The sequence below is a fragment of the Oncorhynchus gorbuscha genome, unplaced genomic scaffold, assembly GCF_021184085.1.
Source record: "Oncorhynchus gorbuscha isolate QuinsamMale2020 ecotype Even-year unplaced genomic scaffold, OgorEven_v1.0 Un_scaffold_902, whole genome shotgun sequence".
Lineage (NCBI taxonomy): Eukaryota > Metazoa > Chordata > Actinopteri > Salmoniformes > Salmonidae > Oncorhynchus > Oncorhynchus gorbuscha.
The window spans coordinates 20,136-32,500 of NW_025745871.1; positions in this window are offsets into that span (position 1 = coordinate 20,136).

Genomic DNA, 12,365 nt, shown 5'->3' on the forward strand with positions numbered 1-12,365 from the left:
GAGGGGGAGGCAGGACAGTCTAGGGGTTAGAGGGGGAGGCAGGACAGTCTAGGGGTTAGAGCGGGACCTAGGACAGTCTAGGGGTTAGATTGGGAGGACAGGACAGTCTAGGGGTTAGAGGGGGAGGCAGGACAGTCTAACCCACTGTTCCTAGAGGCAGGACCAGTTCCTAGGGGTTAACCCACTGTTCAGGACAGTTAACCCAGGGGTTAGACCAGTTAACCCACTGTTCCTAGACCTAACCCACTGTTCCTAGACCAGTTAACCCACTGTTCCTAGGCCGTCAGAAAATAAGAATTGTTCTTAACTGACTTACCTAGTTAAATAAAGGGGGAATAATAAAAATAAATCCTGATTGGGGGGTATCCAGGCTGGCCCCAAGGGGATTAAAGGGGCTTTGGCAGAACAGCTAGGGGTTATTCTCCAAAACAGCTGGGGTTGTCTCCTGCAACATGTGTTGGGGTTAGAGGGGAGGCAGGACAGCAGGGGTTAGGGGATGCAGGACAGCCTAGGGGTTAAATAGAACATTTGACAGCCTAGGGGTTATATTTAAAACACATGGTAAGAACCTGAAAATGAGCAGGACAGTCCTAGGGGTTGTACTGGGAGGCAGGACAGTCTAGGGGTTAGAGGGGGAGTTCAGGACAGCTCTAGGGGTTAGAGGGGGGAAAACACATCACTAGGAGATTAGAGGGGGAGACATACAGTCTAGGGGTTAGAGGGAGAGGCAGGACACTAGGGGGTTAGAGGGGAGGCAGGACAGCCTAGGGAGAGAGAGGGGAGGCAGGACAGAGAGGGGTTAGAGGGGGAGGAGGAAGCAAGGGGTTAGAGGGAGAGGGAGGCAGGACAGAGAGGGGTTAGAGGGAGGAGGCAGGACAGCCTAGGGGTTAGAGGGGGAGGCAGGACAGCCTAGGGGTTAGAGGGGGAGAGCGGGACAGCAAGGGGTTAGAGGGGAGGCAGGACAGCCTAGGGGAGAGGGAGGGGAGAGGCAGGACAGAGAGGGGTTAAGGCCTACAGCCCAGTAAGATCAGCAGGCTAATGTTTATCGACCCAGGAAGCCAGCAGTTAACGTTGGATCAACCCAGTGAGATCAGCAGGCTAATGTTCCTATCGACCCAGTGAGATCAGCAGGCTAATGTTCCTATCGACCCAGTGAGATCAGCAGTCTAATGTTCCTATCGACCCAGTAAGGCCAGCAGTCTAATGTTCCTATCGACCCAGTGAGATCAGCAGTCTAATGTTCCTCTCGACCCAGTAAGGCCAGCAGGCTAACGTTCCTATCGACCCAGCAAGGCCAGCAGTCTAATGTTCCTATCGACCCAGTAAGGCCAGCAGTCTAACGTTGCTATCAACCCAGTGAGATCAGCAGGCTAATGTTCCTATCGACCCAGTGAGATCAGCAGTCTAATGTTCCTATCGACCCAGTGAGATCAGCAGTCTAATGTTCCTCTCGACCCAGTAAGGCCAGCAGTCTAACGTTGCTATCAACCCAGTGAGATCAGCAGGCTAATGTTCCTATCGACCCAGTAAGGCCAGCAGTCTAATGTTATATTTAAAACCAGTGAGATCAGAACCTAATGTTCCTCTCGACCCAGTAAGGCCAGCAGGCTAACGCTCCTATCGACCCAGTGAGATCAGCAGTCTAATGTTCCTCTCGACCCAGTAAGGCCAGCAGGCTAACGTTCCTATCGACCCAGTGAGATCAGCAGTCTAACGTTCAGAGGGGAGAGAGAGACAGAGAGAGACAGAGAGAGAGAGAGACTATCGACCCAGTGAGATCAGCAGTCTAACGTTCCTAGGACCCAGTGAGATCAGCAGTCTAACGTTCCTATCGAGAGAGTGAGATCAGCAGGCTAACGTTCCTATCGAGCCAGTGAGATCAGCAGGCTAACGTTCCTATCGACCCAGTGAGATCAGCAGGCTAACGTTCCTATCGAGCCAGTGAGATCAGCAGTCTAACGTTCCTAGGACCCAGTGAGATCAGCAGTCTAACGTTCCTATGGACCCAGTGAGATCAGCAGTCTAACGTTCCTATCGACCCAGTGAGATCAGCAGGCTAACGTTCCTATCGACCCAGTGAGATCAGCAGGCTAACGTTCCTATCGACCCAGTGAGATCAGCAGGCTAACGTTCCTATCGACCCAGTGAGATCAGCAGGCTAGTTTCTTTTTATTGGTAAATAACTGTTATGAAAGTTGTATTGTCAATTTTGTTTTGTATTTCGGTGCCACTTTAAACGTGTACAGGTACATGACACTGCAACAAAATGTTCCCATGGGAACAATGAAGTCAGTAAAGTAAAGAAACTAATCGACACACAGATAGCATAGAGGAGTAATAGGGATGTATCACACATGGCACCCTGTTCCCTTTATAGTGCACTACTTTGGACCAGGACCAATGGGCCCTCCTCAAGAGGGCCCATGTTAAGGGAATATGGGGTGGTTTGAGACGCAGCCCTATAATCTAGGATGACTCATCACCGGGCAGATATCTTGAGATGGATCTGTCAGAGAGCATCATGGGACATGGCCAGACCAGAAGGAGCCAAAACACACATGACTGAGTGGTGGATCATACACACACACTGGTAGATCAGTTAGAATCCATTTACACTGAGAGATAATGTTCACTGGCGTCTTCTCTCCTGGAGACACGATGACATGCTGACCGGGGAGAGAGAGGAGTACAAATAAATATATATGTAAACTAGGTCTGCATCCCAAATGGCTACCTATTCCCTATATAGTTTGGGACACACACAGGCCAGCAGGCCTGGAAGAAAGGATGGAGGGAGAGAGGGATGAGACAGATGGAGAGAGAGAGAGAGAGAGAGAGAGAGGCAAAGAGGAGGTGGAGGAGAAAATGGAAGAGAGCATCTGGTAATTGTCCATAGTGACGTTGTTGAGTCACAGAGACGACAGACAGGACAGATTGAACCTGAAAATGGAGAGAGAGAGAGGGGAGCGGGATAGAGAGAGAGAGAGACAGAGAGAGAGAGAGAGGGGGGTGGGAGAGAAAGGGCAGAGCGAGAGGGGGGAACGGGAGATGTTATGATTAGAACAGGACGTCTTGTGTCTGAGAAGAGAGAGAGAGAAAGAAGGGGGAGAGGGGGAGAGAGGGAGAAGGGGGAGGGTGGAGAGAGAGAGAGAGAGAGAGAGAGAGAGTGAGAGAGAGAGAGACAGGTAGAGAGAGAGAGACAGAGACAGACAGAGAGAGAGAGAGACAGATATATAGAGAGAGAGAGAGAGAGAGAGAGAGGGGATAGATGGAAACAGGGGAAGTGAAGGAGAGAAAAAGAGAGACCGGTAGATAGATGGAAACAGGGCGAGGTGAAGGAGAGAAAAAGAGAGACCGGTAGATAGATGGAAACAGGGGGAAGTGAAGGAGAGAAAAAGAGAGACCGGTAGATAGATGGAAACAGGGGGAAGTGAAGGAGAGAAAAAAGAGAGACAGGTAGATAGATGGAAACAGGGGGAAGTGAAGGAGAGAAAAAGAGAGACAGGTAGATAGATGGAAACAGAGGGAAGTGAAGGAGAGAAAAGAGAGAGACAGGTAGATAGATGGAAGCAGGGGGGGGTTATAAGAAAACATGTGGCACCTTATTCCCTATATAGTGCACTTCTTTTGACCAGAGCCCGTAATACACTATATAGGGTGCCATTTGGGACATATCAATCGAAGACAGACAGACAGACAGACAGACAGACAGACAGACAGACAGACAGACAGACAGACAGACAGACAGACAGACAGACAGACAGACAGACAGACAGACAGACAGACAGACAGACAGACAGACAGACAGACAGACAGACAGACAGACAGACAGACAGACAGAAGAGTAGAGAAATGTTGGCTTGTCATTCATATCTGTTCATTCTTACCCACACATGGAAAAGCTGTGACTTCACTGCTGTCAAAAAACGTCAACTTAGAATAACGTGGGTGTTTGGGTAAACGCATCGTTTGATCAGCCAGTGACGTGACTGCGCTCAGGAGTGTCAGATTGACGCATCAGAGCACTATCATTTCCCTTTCCTTTCCTCTTTCAAACTTCCCCTACTCCTCTCTCCTCTCCTCTTTCAACCTTCCCCTCCTCCTCTCTCCTTTCCTCTTTCAACCTTCCCCTACTCCTCTCTCCTCTCCTTTTCAACCTTCCCCTCCTTATCTCCTTTCCTCTTTCAACCTTCCCCTACTCCTCTCTCCTCTCCTCTTTCAACCTTCCCCTCCTCCTCTCTCCTTTCCTCTTTCAACCTGCCCCTACTCATCTCTCCTTTCCTCTTTCAACCTTCTCCTACTCATCTCTCATTTACATTTACATTTAAGTCATTTAGCAGACCTTTCCTCTTTCAACCTTCCCCTACTCCTTTCCTCTTTCAACCTTCCCCTCCTCCTCTCTCCTTTCCTCTTTCAACCTTCCCCTACTCCTCTCTCCTCTCCTCTTTCAACCTTCCCCTACTCCTATCTCCTTTCCTCTTTCAACCTTCCCCTACTCCTCTCTCCTTTCCTCTTTCAACCTTCCCCTACTCATCTCTCCTTTCCTCTTTCAACCTTCCCCTACTCCTCTCCTTTCCTCTTTCAACCTTCCCCTACTCCTCTCTCCTCTCCTCTTTCAACCTTCCCCTACTCCTCTCTCCTTTCCTCTTTCAACCTTCCCCTACTCCTCTCTCCTCTCCTCTTTCAACCTTCCCCTACTCCTATCTCCTTTCCTCTTTCAACCTTCCCCTACTCCTCTCCTTTCCTCTTTCAACCTTCCCCTACTCCTCTCTCCTTTCCTCTTTCAACCTTCCCCTACTCCTCTCTCCTTTCATCTTTCAACCTTCCCCTACTCCTCTCCTTTCCTCTTTCAACCTTCCCCTACTCCTATCTCCTTTCCTCTTTCAACCTTCCCCTACTCCTCTCTCCTTTCCTCTTTCAACCTTCCCCTACTCATCTCTCCTTTCCTCTTTCAACCTTCCCCTACTCCTCTCTCCTCTCCTCTTTCAACCTTCCCCTCCTCCTCTCTCCTTTCCTCTTTCAACCTTCCCCTACTCCTCTCTCCTTTCCTCTTTCAACCTTCCCCTACTGCTTTCCTCTTTCAACCTTGCCCTACACCTCTCTCCTTTCCTCTTTCAACCTTCCCCTACTCCTCTCTCCTTTCCTCTTTCAACCTTCCCCTACTCCTTTCCTCTTTCAACCTTGCCCTACTCCTCTCTCCTTTCCTCTTTCAACCTTCCCCTACTCCTATCTCCTTTCCTCTTTCAACCTTCAACCTTCCCCTGTGTGAACACAGCATGGAGGTGGAAGGTGTACGATCGCCATCCCCATGAGCACCCTCCTTCTGACCATGGATGAGGCATGCAACGACATCAATGCAGAACCAATGGGAGATAAAACAATTTGTCACACCCTGATTTGTTTCACTCTGTGCTTGTCTCCACCCCCCTCCAGGTGTCACCCATCTTCCCCATTATCCCCTGGGTATTTATACCTGTGTTTTCTGTCTGTGCCAGTTCGTCTTGTTTTGTCAAATCAACCAGCGTGTTGCTCCTGCTTTTTCCTTTTCTCTGTTTTTTCTAGTCCTCCCGGTTTTGACCCTTGCCTGCCTTGACCTCCTGGACTCTGAACCCGCCTGCCTGACCATACTGACTGCCCTGACCTCGAGGCTGCCTGCCACTCTGTACCTCCTGGACTCTGAACCCACCTGCCTGACCATTCTGCCTGTTCTGACCTCGAGGCTGCCTGCCACTCTGTACCTCCTGGACTCTGAACCCGCCGGCCTGACCATTCTGCCTGTTCTGACCTCGAGGCTGCCTGACCATTCTGACTGCCCTGACCTCGAGGCTGCCTGACCATTCTGCCTGTTCTGACCTCGAGGCTGCCTGCCACTCTGTACCTCCTGGACTCTGTACCCGCCTGCCTGACCATTCTGCCTGTTCTGACCTCGAGGCTGCCTGACCATTCTGACTGCCCTGACCTCGAGGCTGCCTGCCACTCTGTACCTCCTGGACTCTGTACCCGCCTGCCTGACCATTCTGCCTGTTCTGACCTCGAGGCTGCCTGCCACTCTGTACCTCCTGCACTCTGACCATGTTATGATCTTTTTGCCTGTCCAAGACCATTCTCTTGCCTGCCCCTTGGATACTAATACATATCTGAGACTCAAACCGTCTGCCTCCCGTGTCTGCATCTGGGCCTCGCCCTGTGCCATTATACAACTACATTGAAAAGATATCTATTATTGTGATTAAAGCAATGTTGTTATTACATTTCACAATAAACTTACACTGCCGTTCAAAAGTTTGGGGTGACTTAGAAATGTACTTGTTTTTGAATGAAAAGCTCATTTAAATAGTACCCGCAAAACACCAGTCTCAACGTCAACAGTGAAGAGGCGACTCCGGGATGCTGGCCTTGTTATGCTGGTGAATGAGGACCCAAAAGCGACTTAACGAAAACAGAGTCTTTATTCCAGTATATGACAAAAGTAATAATCCTGGATATATCCAGGAGAAAACAAAACAGGAAAAACTAAAATCCACTCGTCAGTAGAGAGGACTGACTGGAGACTCGACCATAGACTGCAGGTTGCTTAGGGAAGGCACCGACCGTAGCAGACTAAGACACCTGCTCACACGCAGCATCTGAAGAAGACAAAACACGACAGGGCGAGACAAGGACACAGAACAGCGAACATCATACAAGGATCCGACAAGGACAGAAGCGGAAAACAGAGGGAGAAATAGGGGCTCTAATCAGAGGGCAAAATAGGGGACAGGTGTGAAAAGAGTAAATGAGGTAGTTAGGAGAATGAGGAACAGCTGGGAGCAGGAACGGAACGATAGAGAGAGAGAGCGAGAGAGGGAGAGAGGGAGGGATAGAAAGAGGGAAAGAACCTAATAAGACCAGCAGAGGGAAACGAATAGAAGGGAAGCACAGAGACAAGACATGATAACCAATGACAAAACATGACAGGCCTTCTAGGCAGAGTTCCTCTGTCCAGTGTCTGTGTTCTTATGCCTATCTTAATCTTTTCTTTTTATTGGCCAGTCTGAGAAATGGCTTTTTCTTTGCAACTCTGCCTAGAAGGCCAGCATCCCGGAGTCGCCTCTTCACTGTTGACGTTGAGACTGGTGTTTTGAGGATGCTATTTAATAAAGCTGCCTGTTGAGGACTTGTGAGGCGTCTGTTTCTCAAACTAGACACTCTAATGTACTTGTCCTCTTGCTCAGTTGTGCACCGAGGCCTCCCCCTCTTTCTATTCTGGTTAGAGCCAGTTTGCTCTGTTATGTGAAGGGAATAGTACACAGGGTTGTATTAGATCTTCAAATTCATGGCAATTTCTCGCATGGAATAGCCTTCATTTTTCAGAACAAGAATAGACTGACGAGTTTGAGAAGAATGGTCTTTGTTTCTGGCCATTGTGAGCCCTTAACAAACCCACTAATGCTGATGCTCCAGATACTCAACTAGTCTGAAGAAGGCCAGTTGTATTGCTTCTTTAATCACAACAACAGTTTTCATCTGTGCTAACATATTTGCAAAAGGGTTTTCTAATGATCAATTAGCCTTTTAAAATGATCAACTTGGATTAGCCAACACAACGTGTGTCACGGTCGTCGTAAGAAGCAGACCAAAGCGCAGCGTGGTGTGAATGCATCATTTAATAGATGACAAAAAACACAAAGTAAACTGTACAAAAACAATAAATAAATAACGACCGTGAAGCTATCATAAGAACTGAGCTGCAACTAACAGACACAATCACCCACAAACAAACAGTGATACCTAGGCTACCTACTTGTAAGTATGATTCTCAATCAGAGACAACTAATGACACCTGCCTCTGATTGAGAACCATACTAGGCCGAAACATAGAAATCCCAAAATCATAGAAAAACAAACATAGACTGCCCACCCCAACTCACGCCCTGACCATACTAAATAATGAATACAAAACAAAGGAAATAAAGGTCAGAACGTGACAACGTCCCCTTGGAACACAGGAGTGATGGTTTCTGATAATGGGTCTCTGTACGCCTATGTAGATATTCCATTAAAAATGTGCAGTTTCCAGCTACAATAGTCATTTACAACGTTATTGTAATGGACAAAAAAATGTGTTTTTCTTTCAATAACAAGGAAATTTCTAAGTGACCTCAAACTTTTGAATAGTAGTGTATATTTTGAATCAATGATTGTATGGCAAGAGATGTTTACAATCAAAAAAGACTGCACAGTGAAAGGTTTGGAATGAAAGACTGGCTGCGTTACAAGTGTGACTAGTTTGGAGTGTTGTACTTGTGAAAACGGTATCAAAGCCAAATAAAAAAACCTGTTAATATCTCCCCGGGCGTTGTATGATCTGTCAGGAGTCAGCACCGTCTGAGCAGGAGAACAGACTGTTAATATCTCCCCGGGCGTTGTATGATCTGTCAGGAATCAGCACCGTCTGAGCAGGAGAACAGACTGTTAATATCTCCCTGGGCGTTGTAAGATCTGTCAGGAGTCAGCACCGTCTGAGCAGGAGAACAGACTGTTAATATCTCCCCGGGCGTTGTATGATCTGTCAGGAGTCAGCACCGTCTGAGCAGGAGAACAGACTGTTAATATCTCCCCGGGCGTTGTATGATCTGTCAGGAGTCAGCACCGTCTGAGCAGGAGAACAGACTGTTAATACCTCTCCGGGCGTTGTAAGATCTGTCAGGAGTCAGCACCGTCTGAGCAGGAGAACAGACTGTTAATATCTCCCCGGGCGTTGTATGATCTGTCAGGAGTCAGCACCGTCTGAGCAGGAGAACAGACTGTTAATATCTCCCCGGGCGTTGTATGATCTGTCAGGAGTCAGCACCGTCTGAGCAGGAGAACAGACTGTTAATATCTCCCCGGGTGTTGTAAGATCTGTCAGGAGTCAGCACCGTCTGAGCAGGAGAACTGACTGTTAATATCTCCCCGGGCGTTGTAAGATCTGTCAGGAGTCAGCACCGTCTGAGCAGGAGAACAGACTGTTAATATCTCCCCGGGCGTTGTAAGATCTGTCAGGAGTCAGCACCGTCTGAGCAGGAGAACAGACTGTTAATATCTCCCCGGGCGTTGTAAGATCTGTCAGGAGTCAGCACCGTCTGAGCAGGAGAACTGACTGTTAATATCTCCCCGGGCGTTGTATGATCTGTCAGGAGTCAGCACCGTCTGAGCAGGAGAACAGACTGTTAATACCTCTCTGGGCGTTGTAAGATCTGTCAGGAGTCAGCACCGTCTGAGCAGGAGAACAGACTGTTAATATCTCTCCGGGCGTTGTAAGATCTGTCAGGAGTCAGCACCGTCTGAGCAGGAGAACAGACTGTTAATATCTCCCCGGGCGTTGTAAGATCTGTCAGGAGTCAGCACCGTCTGAGCAGGAGAACAGACTGTTAATATCTCCCCGGGCGTTGTAAGATCTGTCAGGAGTCAGCACCGTCTGAGCAGGAGAACAGACTGTTAATATCTCCCCCGGGCGTTGTAAGATCTGTCAGGAGTCAGCACCGTCTGAGCAGGAGAACAGACTGTTAATATCTCCCCGGCGTTGTAAGATCTGTCAGGAGTCAGCACCGTCTGAGCAGGAGAACAGACTGTTAATATCTCCCCGGGCGTTGTAAGATCTGTCAGGAGTCAGCACCGTCTGAGCAGGAGAACAGACTGTTAATATCTCCCCGGGCGTTGTAAGATCTGTCAGGAGTCAGCACCGTCTGAGCAGGAGAACAGACTGTTAATATCTCCCCGGGCGTTGTAAGATCTGTCAGGAGTCAGCACCGTCTGAGCAGGAGAACAGACTGTTAATATCTCCCCGGGCGTTGTAAGATCTGTCAGGAGTCAGCACCGTCTGAGCAGGAGAACAGACTGTTAATATCTCCCCGGGCGTTGTAAGATCTGTCAGGAGTCAGCACCGTCTGAGCAGGAGAACAGACTGTTAATATCTCTCTGGGCGTTGTAAGATCTGTCAGGAGTCAGCACCGTCTGAGCAGGAGAACAGACTGTTAATATCTTCCCGGGCGTTGTATGATCTGTCAGGAGTCAGCACCGTCTGAGCAGGAGAACTGACTGTTAATATCTCCCCGGGTGTTGTATGATCTGTCAGGAGTCAGCACCGTCTGAGCAGGAGAACAGACTGTTAATATCTCCCCGGGCGTTGTATGATCTGTCAGGAGTCAGCACCGTCTGAGCAGGAGAACAGACTGTTAATATCTCCCCGGGCGTTGTATGATCTGTCAGGAGTCAGCACCGTCTGAGCAGGAGAACAGACTGTTAATATCTCCCCGGGCGTTGTATGATCTGTCAGGAGTCAGCACCGTCTGAGCAGGAGAACAGACTGTTAATATCTCCCCGGGCGTTGTAAGATCTGTCAGGAGTCAGCACCGTCTGAGCAGGAGAACAGACTGTTAATATCTCCCCGGGCGTTGTAAGATCTGTCAGGAGTCAGCACCGTCTGAGCAGGAGAACAGACTGTTAATATCTCCCGGGCGTTGTATGATCTGTCAGGAGTCAGCACCGTCTGAGCAGGAGAACAGACTGTTAATATCTCCCCAGCGTTGTAAGATCTGTCAGGAGTCAGCACCGTCTGAGCAGGAGAACAGACTGTTAATATCTCCCCGGGCGTTGTAAGATCTGTCAGGAGTCAGCACCGTCTGAGCAGGAGAACTGACTGTTAATATCTCTCTGGGCGTTGTAAGATCTGTCAGGAGTCAGCACCGTCTGAGCAGGAGAACAGACTGTTAATACCTCTCCAGGCGTTGTAAGATCTGTCAGGAGTCAGCACCGTCTGAGCAGGAGAACAGACTGTTAATATCTCCCCGGGTGTTGTAAGATCTGTCAGGAGTCAGCACCGTCTGAGCAGGAGAACAGACTGTTAATACCTCTCCAGGCGTTGTAAGATCTGTCAGGAGTCAGCACCGTCTGAGCAGGAGAACTGACTGTTAATACCTCTCCAGGTGTTGTAAGATCTGTCAGGAGTCAGCACCGTCTGAGCAGGAGAACAGACTGTTAATATCTCTCCGGGCGTTGTATGATCTGTCAGGAGTCAGCACCGTCTGAGCAGGAGAACAGACTGTTAATATCTCCCCGGGCGTTGTAAGATCTGTCAGGAGTCAGCACCGTCTGAGCAGGAGAACAGACTGTTAATACCTCTCCGGGCGTTGTATGATCTGTCAGGAGTCAGCACCGTCTGAGCAGGAGAACAGACTGTTAATACCTCTCCCAGCGTTGTATGATCTGTCAGGAGTCAGCACCGTCTGAGCAGGAGAACAGACTGTTAATACCTCTCCAGGTGTTGTAAGATCTGTCAGGAGTCAGCACCGTCTGAGCAGGAGAACAGACTGTTAATACCTCTCCAGGCGTTGTAAGATCTGTCAGGAGTCAGCACCGTCTGAGCAGGAGAACAGACTGTTAATACCTCTCCGGGCGTTGTAAGATCTGTCAGGAGTCAGCACCGTCTGAGCAGGAGAACAGACTGTTAATACCTCTCCAGGCGTTGTAAGATCTGTCAGGAGTCAGCACCGTCTGAGCAGGAGAACAGACTGTTAATACCTCTCCAGGTGTTGTAAGATCTGTCAGGAGTCAGCACCGTCTGAGCAGGAGAACAGACTGTTAATACCTCTCCAGGTGTTGTAAGATCTGTCAGGAGTCAGCACCGTCTGAGCAGGAGAACAAGACCAGTGTCAACATGGTCTTGGCCCAGTACATCAACACGTTATTTTGATAGATTCATAATTTAGTGGATTTTATGGCCAATTTTTATTTTCCTTTTCACTGTATGGTGACATGTTCCAAGTCAGCTGTGTCCACTTGCCGAGGTCAGTTGCCTTTTTGCACAACATTGCAAAACGTGTCTGTGTGTGTGTGTGCGTGTGCAAGTGAGTGTATGTGTTATTTGTTTGACAATGACGTGCTCGAGAACGTCTGTCTTCCTGCGGGACTTTGTTAACACGCACTGTGTGTGTTATGTGTGTTATGTGTGCTCACACTTAAGCCTCCCAAATGTACCCAACGTGATCGTCATCACGTGATCCAAGTATGTGTCATCACACTGGTTCTGTTCTGTTGCTGCTCCCTCTCTCTCTCTCTCTCTCTGCATGTCTGTCTGTCTGTCTCTCTCGCTCTCTCTGTCTGTCTGTCTCTCTCTCACGCTCTCTCTCTCTCTCTTTCACTCTCTCTCTTTCTCTCTATCTCTCTCTGTCTCTCTCTCTCTCTCTCTCTCTCTTTCTCTCTCTCTGTCTCGCTCTTTCTCTTTCTCTCTTTCTCTCTCTCTCTCTTTCTTTCTCTCTCTCTCTCACTGTCTCACCTCCCTCGCTTGTACCCTGTTGCAGTCTGTAACTTTGTAGCATTTTTGCACTTAGTGTCAGGAGACAGGA